The sequence below is a fragment of the Somniosus microcephalus genome, chromosome 15 (assembly GCF_052327205.1).
Source record: "Somniosus microcephalus isolate GS21.2 chromosome 15, FLI_Smic_1.0, whole genome shotgun sequence".
Lineage (NCBI taxonomy): Eukaryota > Metazoa > Chordata > Chondrichthyes > Squaliformes > Somniosidae > Somniosus > Somniosus microcephalus.
The window spans coordinates 90,570,017-90,583,595 of record NC_141001.1 but is presented as its reverse complement, the minus strand read 5'-3'; positions in this window follow the sequence as shown (position 1 = coordinate 90,583,595).

The window sequence follows — 13,579 nt, the reverse complement described above, 5'->3', positions numbered from 1 at the left end:
ATTTACCTTTTGTAAATCCATGTTGACTTTGTCCGATCCTATCACTGTTTTCCAATTACTCTGCTATTACATCTTTTCTAATGGACTCTAGCATTTTCCCCACTACCGATGTCAGGCTTACCAGTCTGTAAATCCCCGATTTCTCTCTACCACGTTTTTTGAATAGTGGGGTAACATTAGCTACCCTCCAATCCATGGGTACTGTTCCAGATTCCATCGAATGTTGGAAGATGATCAGCAATGCATCTACTATTTCTAGGGCCACTTCCTTAAGTACCGTAGGATGTAGATTATCAGGCCCTGGGGATTTATCAGCATTCAATCCCGTCAATTTCCCTAACACCATTTCCCTACAAATACTGATTTCTTTCAGTTCCTCCCTTTCATCAGACCCTATGTTCCCCAACATCTCTGGGAGGTTATTTGTGTTCTCCTTTGTGAAGACAGAACCAAAATATGTATTTAATTGGTCTGCCATTTCTTTGTTCCCCATTATAAATTCCCCTGATTCTGACTGCAAGGGACCTACGCTTGACTTCACCAATCTTTTTCTCTTCACATATCTATAAAAGCTTTTACAGTCAGTTTTTATGTTCCCTGAAAGCTTACTCTCATATTCTATTTTCCCCTTCGTAATTAATCCCTTTGTCATCCTTTGTTGAATCCTAAACTGCTCCCAATCCTCAGGTTTACTGCTTTTTCTGGCCAATTTATATGTCCTCTCCTTGGATCTTATGCTATCCCTAATTTCCCTTGTTAGCTACGGTTGAGTCCACAATGAGGCGCCTTCTGGCAGGCGTCCCCTTCGCCTGCTCAAAACAGGAGGTTAAAATTGCAATCTGCGGGAAGGTAGCGGGTTCGGTGGGGGTAAGTCGCTGCGGCCTTTTTAACTGCCCGCCCGGGACTCACTGATCAGAATAACCTAAGAATAATTCAGTGCATAGACTTAGGGCAGACAGAAGGGAGGAGTATTTGGTGGGGAAGGCACCTGGAGTAGGGAGAAGGGCAGTAGACAAGGGTTGGAAGGTAGGCCGCGATTTTCCCAGCGGAGTCGGGTTGGAATCGGGTTGGAGTCGGGTTGGCTGGTTGGCGGGTTCCCGTCCCGCTGCCAATTTCAGCCACACCGAAATAACGATTTTAATTTAACTGGACTTATTAAGCCCGTGCGCACTATCCGGCCCAATCAGTGGGTGTGGGTCTGCTGCTCGCCTCTGCTGACGTCTTCGATTCAGGTGCTTTTAAGGGGCTCATGTAGCCTTTGCATTTCATTTCCTTTCTGATGGTCCTAATAACTGGTCTTTGGAAGATGACTGCTGCAAGAGCAAAGGCTGCTCCTCGAATTGGATGATGACTACCTCCATGCTCTTGTGGAGGGAGTAAGAGGGCGCAGGGAGGTTCTGTTCCCTCCCAATGGACGGAGGAAGCCTCCTCAGCAAACCAAGGCAGCCTGGCTGCAAATTGCTGAGGAGGTCAGCGCTGGTCATTGTGTTCATGCACCTGGATGCAGTGCCAAAAAAGGTTCAATGATCTGCTACGCACAGCAAAAGTGAGTATAACATCACATTTACCTTCAATCTGCTCCCCATCTCTTCTCATCAGCAGTGTTGTCAACCTACTCCTCCACATCCCAACTTACCCTTACATCCCTTGCACCCTTAACTATCCCTCTCTCTATGTACAGAATCACTTCACCATCCTACTATGCAGCCCTCACACTCACTATCACTGTTATGCAATGACAACAACTAACAACGCACAGGGAAGCACCTTGGTATTGGCACCTCACTCCATCTTTGTCTCCCTCTAAGCATCTATGTTATGGATTCTTTACACTCACTCCATCAATCTCGCTGGAACTCCACTTGTGTCCCTCATTGCAGGAAAAGAGAGCCCACAATAAGAGGGAGAGGGGCAGGACAGGAGGAGGCCTACCTTTGATGGCACATTTAACAAACGCTGTGGAGGCTGCTCTCAACATCGTCGGAGGTGCAGAGCAGCTGGAAGTGGGGGACGGAGAGATGGGTGCAGTACAGCAAGCTGGTGACAGAATAGATTTGCAACTCTCTCATTTAGATTTCATGAGTCACTGAGGTGGCATCTGATGTTCATAGAGATTGACCTCTGATCATCTGCACAATAGGATGTGTCTGCTACCCAAATATCACATGTCTAACTCATGCCTTTACTACCCCACAGGACCATTGAGAGCCCCCCTCCCCATTGTCCAGGAGGAAGAGCCGGCGACTCCTCAGAGGAATCTGGAGCCTCTGAGGGAGCAGTGTCACCAGGACTCAGCGCACCCAGCACCAGTGCAGATACGCACACCTCGGTGGGTCATTCGCGACACAGAGTAGTGTTGTCACCTGGTGTATCACAGCTCACAAGTGAGCATCAGCAGATGGTGGAGACAGCGACAGCAGTGGAGAGTCCTTGTCAGAGGCCACAGGACACTCCTAGCTCTGCTCTCCAGCCACTTGATAGCCATTTAATGTAGATGACCCATGAAAGGGATGTTGCTGGTCCACAACAAGGAAGTGTGGGCTCCTCTTCAAGCTTTCACACTACCATGCCACTGCGGAGCCCTCAGTCAGAGCCCCAGATTCCTCACCCAACTGAATTGGCTGTCTCAGCCCCTGCACAGCCGCAGGAGGAGCAGACTGTTGCGGAGTCCTCTCAGGCTCCCAAACCCAAAGGATGCCCACCAAAGGCATCAAAGCAGGCGCAGCATGGAAGTCAGCAAGGTGCCTCAACATCCAGTGAAGCTACAGAGGAAGCACCACGTAGAAGCATGCGTAAGAGAAAGTTAACACACAAATAGTCACAAGGGTAGTCACTTGGGTGTTTTCATCTCATACAAAGTAACGTTTGTCATCGTGATTTGAATGTATTAAAGAAATGCGATGGCAAAGATTCAAAGAGTTGGCCTATGTGTGCTCAGAAATGGAAGTTGCACAGTGAGGGGTCATGGTGCCTTTCATCTGTAATGATGCTGGTGAGAGTGGTAGTGTGGTAAACCACTTTTATCGTTCACTATCGTTACACTATAGTTATCACTGTTATATTGTTATCACTGTTCTCACTGTTGTATCACTATACGAGGTCGCCTCTTGTCACACTGTTATACCTGGGCTGACCATCACTGACTCCGCCCATGGCTCCACCTACCTGCCCAGGTATAAAGGTAGTCGACTGGCTGGTATTCCTCCTTGCTGGATCCGATCACCCATGAGGGTGGGCTCTGTTATTTAGTTAGTAAAAACCTATAGTTACTTTCCTAACTCGTCGCTTTTCATTGGACGAATTGATAGGTATATCAATTTTATTGACTAAATTTTAAGATGTCTCATCCAGACGCCCCGCCACAACAGCCACAGCAGCCTTCAGACGCCGAGCCGCAACAATCACAACAGCCGGCTTGGCTGCGAGCCCTCAGACCACCGTACCTGGATCTAAATCCACGGGCAGCGAACGCAGCCCTCGACTTCGATCACTGGCTGGGCTGCTTTGAAGCCTACCTGGAAGAGTCCAACGTGCCTCAGAGATCCAAGCTAAGAGTTCTGAACGCCCAACTGAGCCCTAAAGTATTCGCGCTCATCCGGGACCTTAAAACATACGAGGACGCCATCAACCGGCTGAAAAGACAGTACCAAACCCCGGTAAACCCCATGTATACCAGGCACCTCCTAAGGTCCCGCCCGCAACTGCCAGGGGAGCCGGTGGAGGAATTTTTACGGGTGCTACAAGCACTCGGCAGAGACTGTAACTTTAAAGCAGTAACGGCGGCAGAAAATACGTAAGACAACGTCCGCGATGCCTTCGTGAAAGGCCTACGGTCCGACTACTCACGGCAGCGATTACTGGAAGCAAAGGACCTCGACCTGGACAAAGCTGCAGCCCTCGCTCTCTCCCTGGAGGTGGCCCATCGGGACCAGGAGGCGTTCTCCAGGTACTGTTCGCGACCCTGGGGCTCGGGCCCGACCCCTACCGCAATACCCTTCACCGCGCCGCCCCCGGGACCTACCTCAGCGTCGGCGTCCCGGACCCGATCGGGACTGCCACCCCCGGTACCGGCTCCGACATCGGACCCCCGCGGCTGCTTTTTCTGCGGCCAGGAGAAACACCCGAGGTCGCGCTGCCCAGCTAGGAACTCCACCTGCTCAACCTGCAGGAAGAAAGGCCACCTTGCTAAGGCCTGCAGAAGTGGATCTTCAGAGGCCAGCAGTGCCTCATGCGAACTGTGGGGGCGGCCATCTTCCTTCAAGGCAACAGAGGCCAGCATCCCCACACGTGAGTCATGGGGGCGGCCATCTTTGATCAAGGCAACCGACCCCAATAGTGCCTCATGTGAGTTATGGGGGCAGCCATTTTGTCCAACCTCGTGGGAGACGCCATTTTACCCACCACGCTCGACTGCCACCGTGCCTCCAGACCCGACGACCGCCTCACCCGCAGACGACAACGACTCGCTCAGCTACACACTAGCCTCCGTCACTCTGGATCAAGCCCGCCCGCATCAGCTGTCAAAGTCGATGATGGACATCAAAGTAAACGGCCACGCCACGACCTGCCTGTTCGACAGCGGAAGCACGGAGAGCTTCATCCACCCAGACACGGTGAGCCACTACACCCTCCCCGTCCTGCCAACGCGCAACCGAATCTCGATGGCATCAAGGTCCCACGCCACGGACATCAGCGGCTACTGTGTTGTGACCCTGTCGGTTAAGGGTACGGAGTATAAAAACTTTAAACTCCTCGTCCTCCCCCAGCTCTGCGCTGCCGTCCTACTAGGGCTGGACTTCCAATCCCACCTCCAAAGTGTCACCCTAGCATACGGTGGACCCCTCCCCCACGCACAGTCGACAACCAGCGGATGTTAAACCGCCCACCGCGTAACACCTGCAGCCTATCCACCCTCAAGGTCCCGCCACCTTCCCTGTTCGCTAACCTAACCCCCGACTGCAAACCCATCGCTACCAAGAGCAGGCGGTACAGCGCCGGGGACAGGGCCTTCATTAGCTATGAGGTGCGGCGCCTCCTGAAAGAGGGCATCATCGAGGGGAGCAGCAGCCCCTGGCGTGCCCAGGTCGTGGTCATTAAGACCGGCGATAAAAATCGCTTGGTCATCGACTACAGCCAGACCATAAACAGGTACACCCAGCTGGACGCATACCCCCTTCCCCGCATATCTGACATGGTCAATCAGATTGCACAATACCGAGTATTCTCGACCATCGACCTTAAGTCGGCCTACCACCAACTCCCTATCAGCCCGGAGGACCGCCAGTATACCGCCTTCGAGGCGAATGGGCGCCTCTACCACTTCCTTAGGGTCCCCTTCGGTGTCACCAACGGGGTGTCGGTCTTCCAAAGGGAGATGGACCGGATGGTCGACCAGAACGGACTGCAGGCCACGTTCCCTTATCTAGATAACGTCACCATCTGCGGTCGCGACCGGCAGGACCATGATGTGAATCTGGAGAAATTCCTCCGTACGGCCCAATGGCTGAACCTCACCTACAATAAGGAGAAATGTGTGTTTAACACCTCACGCCTTGCTATCCTCGGCTGTGTAGTAGAGAACGGAGTCATCGGCCCCGACCCCGAAAGAATGCGCCCCCTCATGGAGCTACCCCTCCCCCACTGTCCTAAGGCACTTAAGAGAACCCTGGGACTCTTCGCCTACTATGCCCAATGGGTGCCCAATTATGCGGACAAAGCCAGACCCCTCATGAAGTCCACATCCTTCCCCCTCACGGAGGAGGCGTGCGCGGCCTTCTCCCTCATTAAGGGAGACATAGCCAAGGCCACAATGCACGCAGTGGATGAGTCCATCCCCTTCCAAGTGGAGAGCGATGCATCCGACTTCGCCCTAGCCGCTACCCTTAACCAGGAGGGGAGGCCGGTGGCCTTCTTCTCAAGGACCCTACAGGGCCCTGAGATCCGACACTCGTCGGTCGAGAAGGAAGCCCAGGCGATCGTGGAGGCGGTACGACGCTGGAGGCATTACCTGGCAGGCAAACGATTTACCCTCCTCACCGACCAGCGTTCGGTCGCTTTCATGTTTAATAACAAGCTGAGGGGCAAAATCAAGAATGACAAGATCTTGAGGTGGAGAATCGAGCTATCCACCTACGATTATGAGATCTTGTACCGGCCAGGTAAGCTGAACGAACCCCCTGATGCTCTTTCACGAATTACATGCGCCAGCGCGCATATTGATAGACTTCAGACCCTCCACAACGACCTCTGCCACCCCGGGGTCACCAGACTTTACCATTTCATTAAGGCCCGCAACCTGACCTACTCCATCGAGGAGGTCAGGACCATGACCAGGAACTGCCAGACCTGTGCCGAGTGCAAACCGCACTTCTATAGGCCGGACAAAGCAAGCCTGATCAAGGCCACCCGCCCCTTCGAGCGCCTGAGCATCGACTTTAAGGGGCCCCTACCGTCATCCGACCGTAATGTGTACTTCCTCAACATCGTTGATAAGTACTCCCGTTTCCCCTTTGCCTTCCCCTGCCCAGACATGACTAGTACCACGGTCATTAAATGCCTGAACGAACTCTTCGCCTTGTTCGGGTTCCCGAACTATATACATAGTGACCGGGGCTCCTCCTTCATGAGCGAGGAACTCCGCCAGTTCCTGCTAGCGAGAGGTATTGCAGCAAGCAGGACCACCAGCTACAACCCCCGAGGGAACGGCCAGGTGGAAAGAGAGAACGCGACTGTCTGGAAGGCCGTCATCTTAGCCTTAAAGTCTAAGGGCCTCCCAACCTCCCGCTGGCAGGAAGTCCTCCCGACAGCGCTGCATTCCATCCGGTCACTACTTTGCACTGCCGTTAACGCCACCCCCCATGAACGAATGTTTGTTTTCCCCAGGAAGTCGACTACGGGAACCACTCTACCAACCTGGCTGACCTCTCCGGGGCCCGTCCTGCTGCGAAAGCACGTGAGGGCCCATAAAACGGACCCCCTGGTCGAGATGGTGAACCTCCTGCACGCCAACCCCCAGTACGCCTACGTGGCTTACCCAGACGGGCGGGAGGATACTGTCTCCTTACGAGACCTCGCACCCTCGGGCACTCCGGAGACACCACCTTTACCCCCCCCCCACCACCCCCCCAATTCCAGCCCAGGTAGACGGCATGCCGGAACCCCACGAGCCTTCGCCGACCACGCAGACACCAGCATTAACACCGGATAATGCAACACCGCCGCTGCGACGATCGGAGAGGCTTACGAGGCCTCCGGACAGACTGACATACCAGAACTGGTAGTACACTTCACCCCGCCGGACTCAAATCTAAAGAAGGGGTGAATGTGGTAAACCACTTTTATCGTTCACTATCGTTACACTATAGTTATCACTGTTATATTGTTATCACTGTTCTCACTGTTGTATCACTATACGAGGTCGCCTCTTGTCACACTGTTATACCTGGGCTAACCATCACTGACTCCGCCCATGGCTCCACCTACCTGCCCAGGTATAAAGGTAGTCGACTGGCTGGTATTCCTCCTTGCTGGATCCGATCACCCATGAGGTGGGCTCTGTTATTTAGTCAATAAAAACCTATAGTTACTTTCCTAACTCGTCGCTTTTCATTGGACGAATTGATAGGTATATCAGGTAGAAAACCCCAGTTTATTGTACAGATGCTGTATGGTGTGTTAAGAAGGTCGGCCAGACATTCATTTCCATGTGCCAGCCACATGTGGTTGATGCATAAAGTTACGCGAATCTGGCATGGATTAGTGTATCCCTTGCCTCACGGCCAGCAATGTGGTCGCGTGCTGGTGGAATTGGCACATCCGCCTCCGCAAGGTGTCCCTCATCTGCCGCCTTCTCCTCCACCTCCTCCTCCTCCTCCTCTTCTGAGGAGGCTGTGCGCTGAGCCACTTGTTCCTCAGGCAGCGGTAAGCTACGCTGCTGTGCGATGTTGTGCAGGGCACAGCAGACCATGTTGATTCTGGAGACCCTGGCTGGTGCATACTGTAGGGCTCGACCAGATCTGTTGAGGCATCTGAATTGCATTTTGAGCAAACCAATGGTTTGCTCTATGACGCTTCTGGTGGAAATGTGGCTCACATTGTACCGCTCCTCAGCTTTGTTTGATGGCCTCCTCATCGGTGTCATGAACCACTTTTTCAGGGGATAGCTCTCGTCTCCAAGGAGCCATCCGGAAAGTTGGGTTGGTGGATTGAAGAGCTGAGGCACAGTGGACTGCCGCAGGATGAATGAGTCATGGCAACTGCCAGGGAACTTTGCGCAAACATGCATAATGTTCTTCCTGTGGTTACACACCAACTGGACGTTAAGGGAGTGGAAGCCCTTGCAGTTGACAAATACAGCTGGGTTGTGATGGGGTGCCCTAATGGCCACATGTGTGCAATCTACGACGCCCTGCATCCTTGGGAAACCTGCCATATTTGCAAAGCCAACCGCCCATGCGATTACACTTGCTTCATCAGTGGAGAAGTGAGTGTAATTGTGCGCCTTTGCAAAGAGGGCATCGGTAACCTGTGTGATGCAAGTGTGTGCGGCTGACTGGGAGATGCTGCTGATGTCTGCTGCTGATCCCTGGAAGGAGCCCAAAGGAAAGGAGTTGAATGCGGTGGTGACTTTGACAGCCACTGGTAAGGAGTGTCCACCCGCTCCTCTGGGCTCCAGGTCTTGGTGCAGCATTGTGCAGATGTCAGCAACTACCTCTCGCGAAAGTCTCCGCCTCCTTTGGCACTGCTGCTCACTCATGTTGAGGAAGCTCATCCTCAGCCTGTAAACCCTGTGTTGGGGGTATCTCCTGCGGCGAGGTGCAGCCCTGCGCTGATGCCCTCTGCCCTGTGCAGCATCAGATGCCTGAGGAGAAGGTTGGCACTCCTGTTGTTGCTAATGCTGTTGTGCCTGGTTCTGCTGCTGCCGCGGCTGCTCTTCCTCCAATTCTGAGGACCAGGATGAGAGGGTATGAATGGTTCCCATTCCGCTGTTATATATCTCAGTTGAGGAAGAGATGTTATAAGCGCTCAATCAATGTGAGGAGAGGGCTTTCCAAGGAGGTCACAGTGCATATGGATCTCAGCTTAAACACTTATAAGCTCAATAGACCTGCAAAATGTGTTACAAAGCCTCAAAACACAAAGTTCTGGCACCTGACAGTCAGCCATGTTGCAGGTCCACTTTTATGCTGCAGGAGCAGCTGTCAACAATTCAGCAAGTTGCTGAACCCGACACAATCAGCTGGCGTGTTTGTCACACGACGGGCAACACGCTGAAAATGTAGTAAAATGGGAAGAGCCTGTAAGTTAACAAGCTGTTAACTGCCTTAAGTGCCTCTCCTGCTGTTTGGTGTCAGGTCTGATCGGGACTCGCAGACCCGACACTTTGCAAAGTTGCGTGGAGGTGGGATGGTGGCGGGTTCGCAACCCACCGTCAATCATTGGATTTTAACTCCCGACCCGCCTCCAAACCCGCCCTCTGAGCGCCGGCAAAATTGCGGCCATAGTGTTTGAATATGTAGAAGAAACCAGAGGGGAAGAGATTTGGAGATGAATGCTACACCACTACCAAGCAGGCAGGGTTTAAATCAGCTCTATAGACAGAGACTGAGAAAGAGGAAGATAGAAAGGTTAAAGATAAACAGAAAGAACACAGAAACTGGAAGAAAGAAACTTTTTATCTTAGTCATAACACGGGAGGCAACAGCTGCCATTTACATTTGGGACAGTTAAGGAGATAAAATAATTAAACCTAGAGATATATTTTACCACATAAGAAATCTGTACCATCCTTCACCCACTCAAAACTGGACTGCAATTATCCAAATTCACCTTCATAGAACCTTTACAGCTGATGGAGAAAAACTTACTTCCCATCAAGCTGGTTTGCATTAAAATCCAGAAAGCAGAGGTGAAAAGATAACATGCTAAGCCACTGCATCATCCAGTGTCTCTCAACATCTGTATTTTAAATGCCACGCCACTGAATATTATATAAAGAATTCAGTCGGTAGTGGGAAGTAAACAGTTAGTTTTGCTTCATTCATTAATAAATACTGACTCTGGTATTCACTGTACATCCATTTTAAGTAGAATTGGCTTCTAATCATCAACACTTATAATGATCATGCACATAAAAGGCTCAAATTCAGGTTGCCAAAACCAGTTTATATAAAATGTGTGGGTTTAACATAAATCAGTTGTACTGATTAATTTGTGCTGGACTCTTGTCATCCTGTGATGATGCCCGGCAGAGTGCTCAGTGCTGATGGACTCTTTAATCAGCTGATTCATAGAATCATAGAACCATGGAATGGTTACAGCACGGAAGAAGGCCATTCGGCCCGTCGAGCCCGTGCTGACTCCCCTGCCCTTTCCCCGTAGCCCTGCAAATTTTTTTCCTTCAGATACTTATCCAACTCCCTTTTGAAAGATAAGATTGAGTCTGCCTCCACCACCCTTTCAGGCAGTGCATTCCAGATCTTAGCCACTCGCTGCGTAAAAAAGTTTTTTCTTACGTCACCTTTGGTTCTTTTGCCAATCACCTTAAATCAGTGTCCTCTGGTTCTCGACCCTTCTGCCAATGGGAGCAGTTTCCCCCTTTCTACCCTGTCCAGATCCCTGATTAACCTGCTCCTTACCTTCTCCTCTCAGTCTTTTGTTTTAACATCAACGTTTTTATGGATAGGTTTACCAATCCGACACTCACGGCAGGGAGCCGCACTCAAAGGGAGCACAAGTTGAAGTATGGCTACCACAGTGTTGTAGCCCTAGCTCAGATCTGCACTCCTTTCGAGCGCAGCTCCCTGCTGCGAATGTAGGATCAGTCCATTTACCCTTTCATATCAGCTGTTTTTAATTGCGCTGCTTTTCTCTGAGGCATTCTTTTAATCCCCCGCCACACTCTGAGCAAAATGTTGCTCTATGCTAACTGGTGATTTAAATAGTTTATTAGCAGGACACATGGGGAACAGTTGTAATTATCAGTCGGTTATAGTAATCATTTGGACTGCTGGCCAAATCTATCACGATAACGCAATTCTGCTGCAGTGTAATGTACCTTTCATGGCAAAGTGCTAGGAATGGTGACAACAGTGTTCATACATTACACCTCCAGCAGCAATTAACAAATAAAAGAGGTTGTAAAATTCTTCCCATCATTTATTTCCTGCATTCATAGCAATGCGGTTAGCTGCCTTTTCCTTCTCGTGCCTCATTCAGTAATATTGTCATGGAAGTATTTTTTCAGCCTTCTTTCCCATATGATCATGGGACTGAAATCTACCAAGCAACATCATTCTGCACAGACCTAGCAGCGTAATATAGCACACCTACATCAATAATCATCCAAGTATCTGGAAACATTTACTGAAAAATACTTGCATTTATATAGCACCTTTTACAATCTCAGGACATCCCAAAGCACTTTACAGCCAATGAAGTACTTTTTGAAGTGGAGTCACTGTTGTAATATAGTAAACGCAGCAGCCAATTTGCGCACAGCAAGCTCCCACAAACAGCAATGTGATAATGACCAGATAATCTGTTTTAGTGATGTTGATTGAGGGATAAATATTGGCCAGGGCACAGGGAATAACTCCCCTGCTCTTCTTCAAAATAGTGCCACAGGATCTTTAAGTCCACCTGAGGGAGCAGACAGGGCCTCGATTTAATGTCTCATCCAAAAGACAGCGGCCTAGAAATTCAGTCTGGACACTTTTGGGGCGCTAAAGTCGGGCGTTCGCTAAAGTTAGCGCCCGCCGGAAAGTGTAGGCCACATCGCCGAAATTCAGTAGAGTTGGCCAAGAGTTTGGCCGAGCGCTGAAACTGGCGTTGCAATGCTCTCTTCAGGCGCTAAGCCGGCGATGCGGCCTGATAACGCCGAGGCCGGGCGCAGCGCAGGTGCGGTCATGTTTTGATTGACAGCAGACACCCTGACGCCGGCCAGCTCTTAAAGGGGGAAGGGTCGACTTTGACTGCTGCCACGCCCTGCATACTGGAGCCCTGCAGCTAGGCCTCAACACTGCTGGTGGGCCAAAATAGCGCCTGGAGCCATGGAGAGGGCCCGTGAATGAGCGCAGCGCTTCTCAGAGCATGCTCTGAGGGTGCTGATTAATGGTGTCGAAAACAAAAGAGAGATCTTGTGCCCGGACAGTGGCAAGAAGGCTCCCAGGAGCCAGTACAGGAAAGCCTGGAGGAAAATCGCCCGCAGGGTGTCATCCACCTGCGATGTCCCCAGGAGTGCGGACCAATGCCGCAAGAAGTACAACGACCTCACTCGGATGGTGAAGGTGAGTACCCTTTCCAGTGTCCTCCTCATCCTTGCATGTGCACCTCACATTATGGGCAAAGGGACCTCAAAGGACTAATGGGCAGCCCTCCTCCCGCAGCAATGGCACTGGCATGATCATCAATAGCACTTTCTGCACTTAACACACTGGCCAAGCTATTCGACCATGGGAGGCAGTGCACACAGCAACAGGGCACCACACTGGCCAAGCTATTCGACCATGGGAGGCAGTGCACACAGCAACAGGGCACCACACTGGCCAAGCTATTCGACCATGGGAGGCAGTGCACACAACAACAGGGCACCACACTGGCCAAGCTATTCGACCATGGGAGGCAGTGCACACAGCAACAGGGCACCACACTGGCCAAGCTATTCGACCATGGGAGGCAGTGCACACAACAACAGGGCACCACACTGGCCAAGCTATTCGACCATGGGAGGCAGTGCACACAGCAGCAGGGCACCACACTGTACTTAGAGGCCGTCCTTTCTCTTGCAGGCCAAGCTGGCGCGGAATTTGAGGAGCCAGTCTGACACCGGTGGAGGCCGTCCCGAGTACCAGGCGCTCAGTGAGCTGGAGGAGAGCGTGGCTCAACTCATGCGTGCCCGGGTGACTGGCCCTGTTGCGATCGGAGATGCGGACCCTGTACTGGGACCCACTGGTAAGGACATGACCGGTTGGACCTCTGTCATTGCCCTTGCGCTTCAGATCTACATCCTTTCGCACTGACCGTCAAATGCGCATAATGCCACCACTCAGGCCTCCCTCGCTGACGCCCTGTCCTCTCTCTAAAGCTACTCTTGTGCCTTCCTGCTTTCAGCTGGTGAGGAGGAGGTGGTCCCTGAAGCTCAGAGTGCCAGGCCCTTGGAGGAGGAGGACGACGAGGACCAGGAGGAAGGTGGCACATCGGGGGAACCCTCATCCGCGCCAGGGGATGGCAATGGAGGGGAGACGTCTGGCCTGCAGGAGAGCCAGGGGGAAGTGTTGCAGGGGAGGGCAGATCCTGGGCCCAGTGGGCTCGAGGCACGCGGGAAGGGTCCGGCAGCACGCCGGCCTTCTCCCCAGAGCGGGGAGGTGTTGCAGGGGAGGGCAGATCCTGGGTCCAGTGGGCTCGAGGCATGCGGGAAGGGTCGGCCAGCTCGGCGGCCTTCTCCCCAGAGGGAGAGTCCGCCCTCCAGTCCGGAGACGGTCCTCGCCCAGGAGGTGCGCCTCCTCGATGAGATGTCGGCGGCGTCTGAGCGGCGCCACCAGGAGTTCATGGGGGTTGTGCAACAGATGCCTCAGGCCAT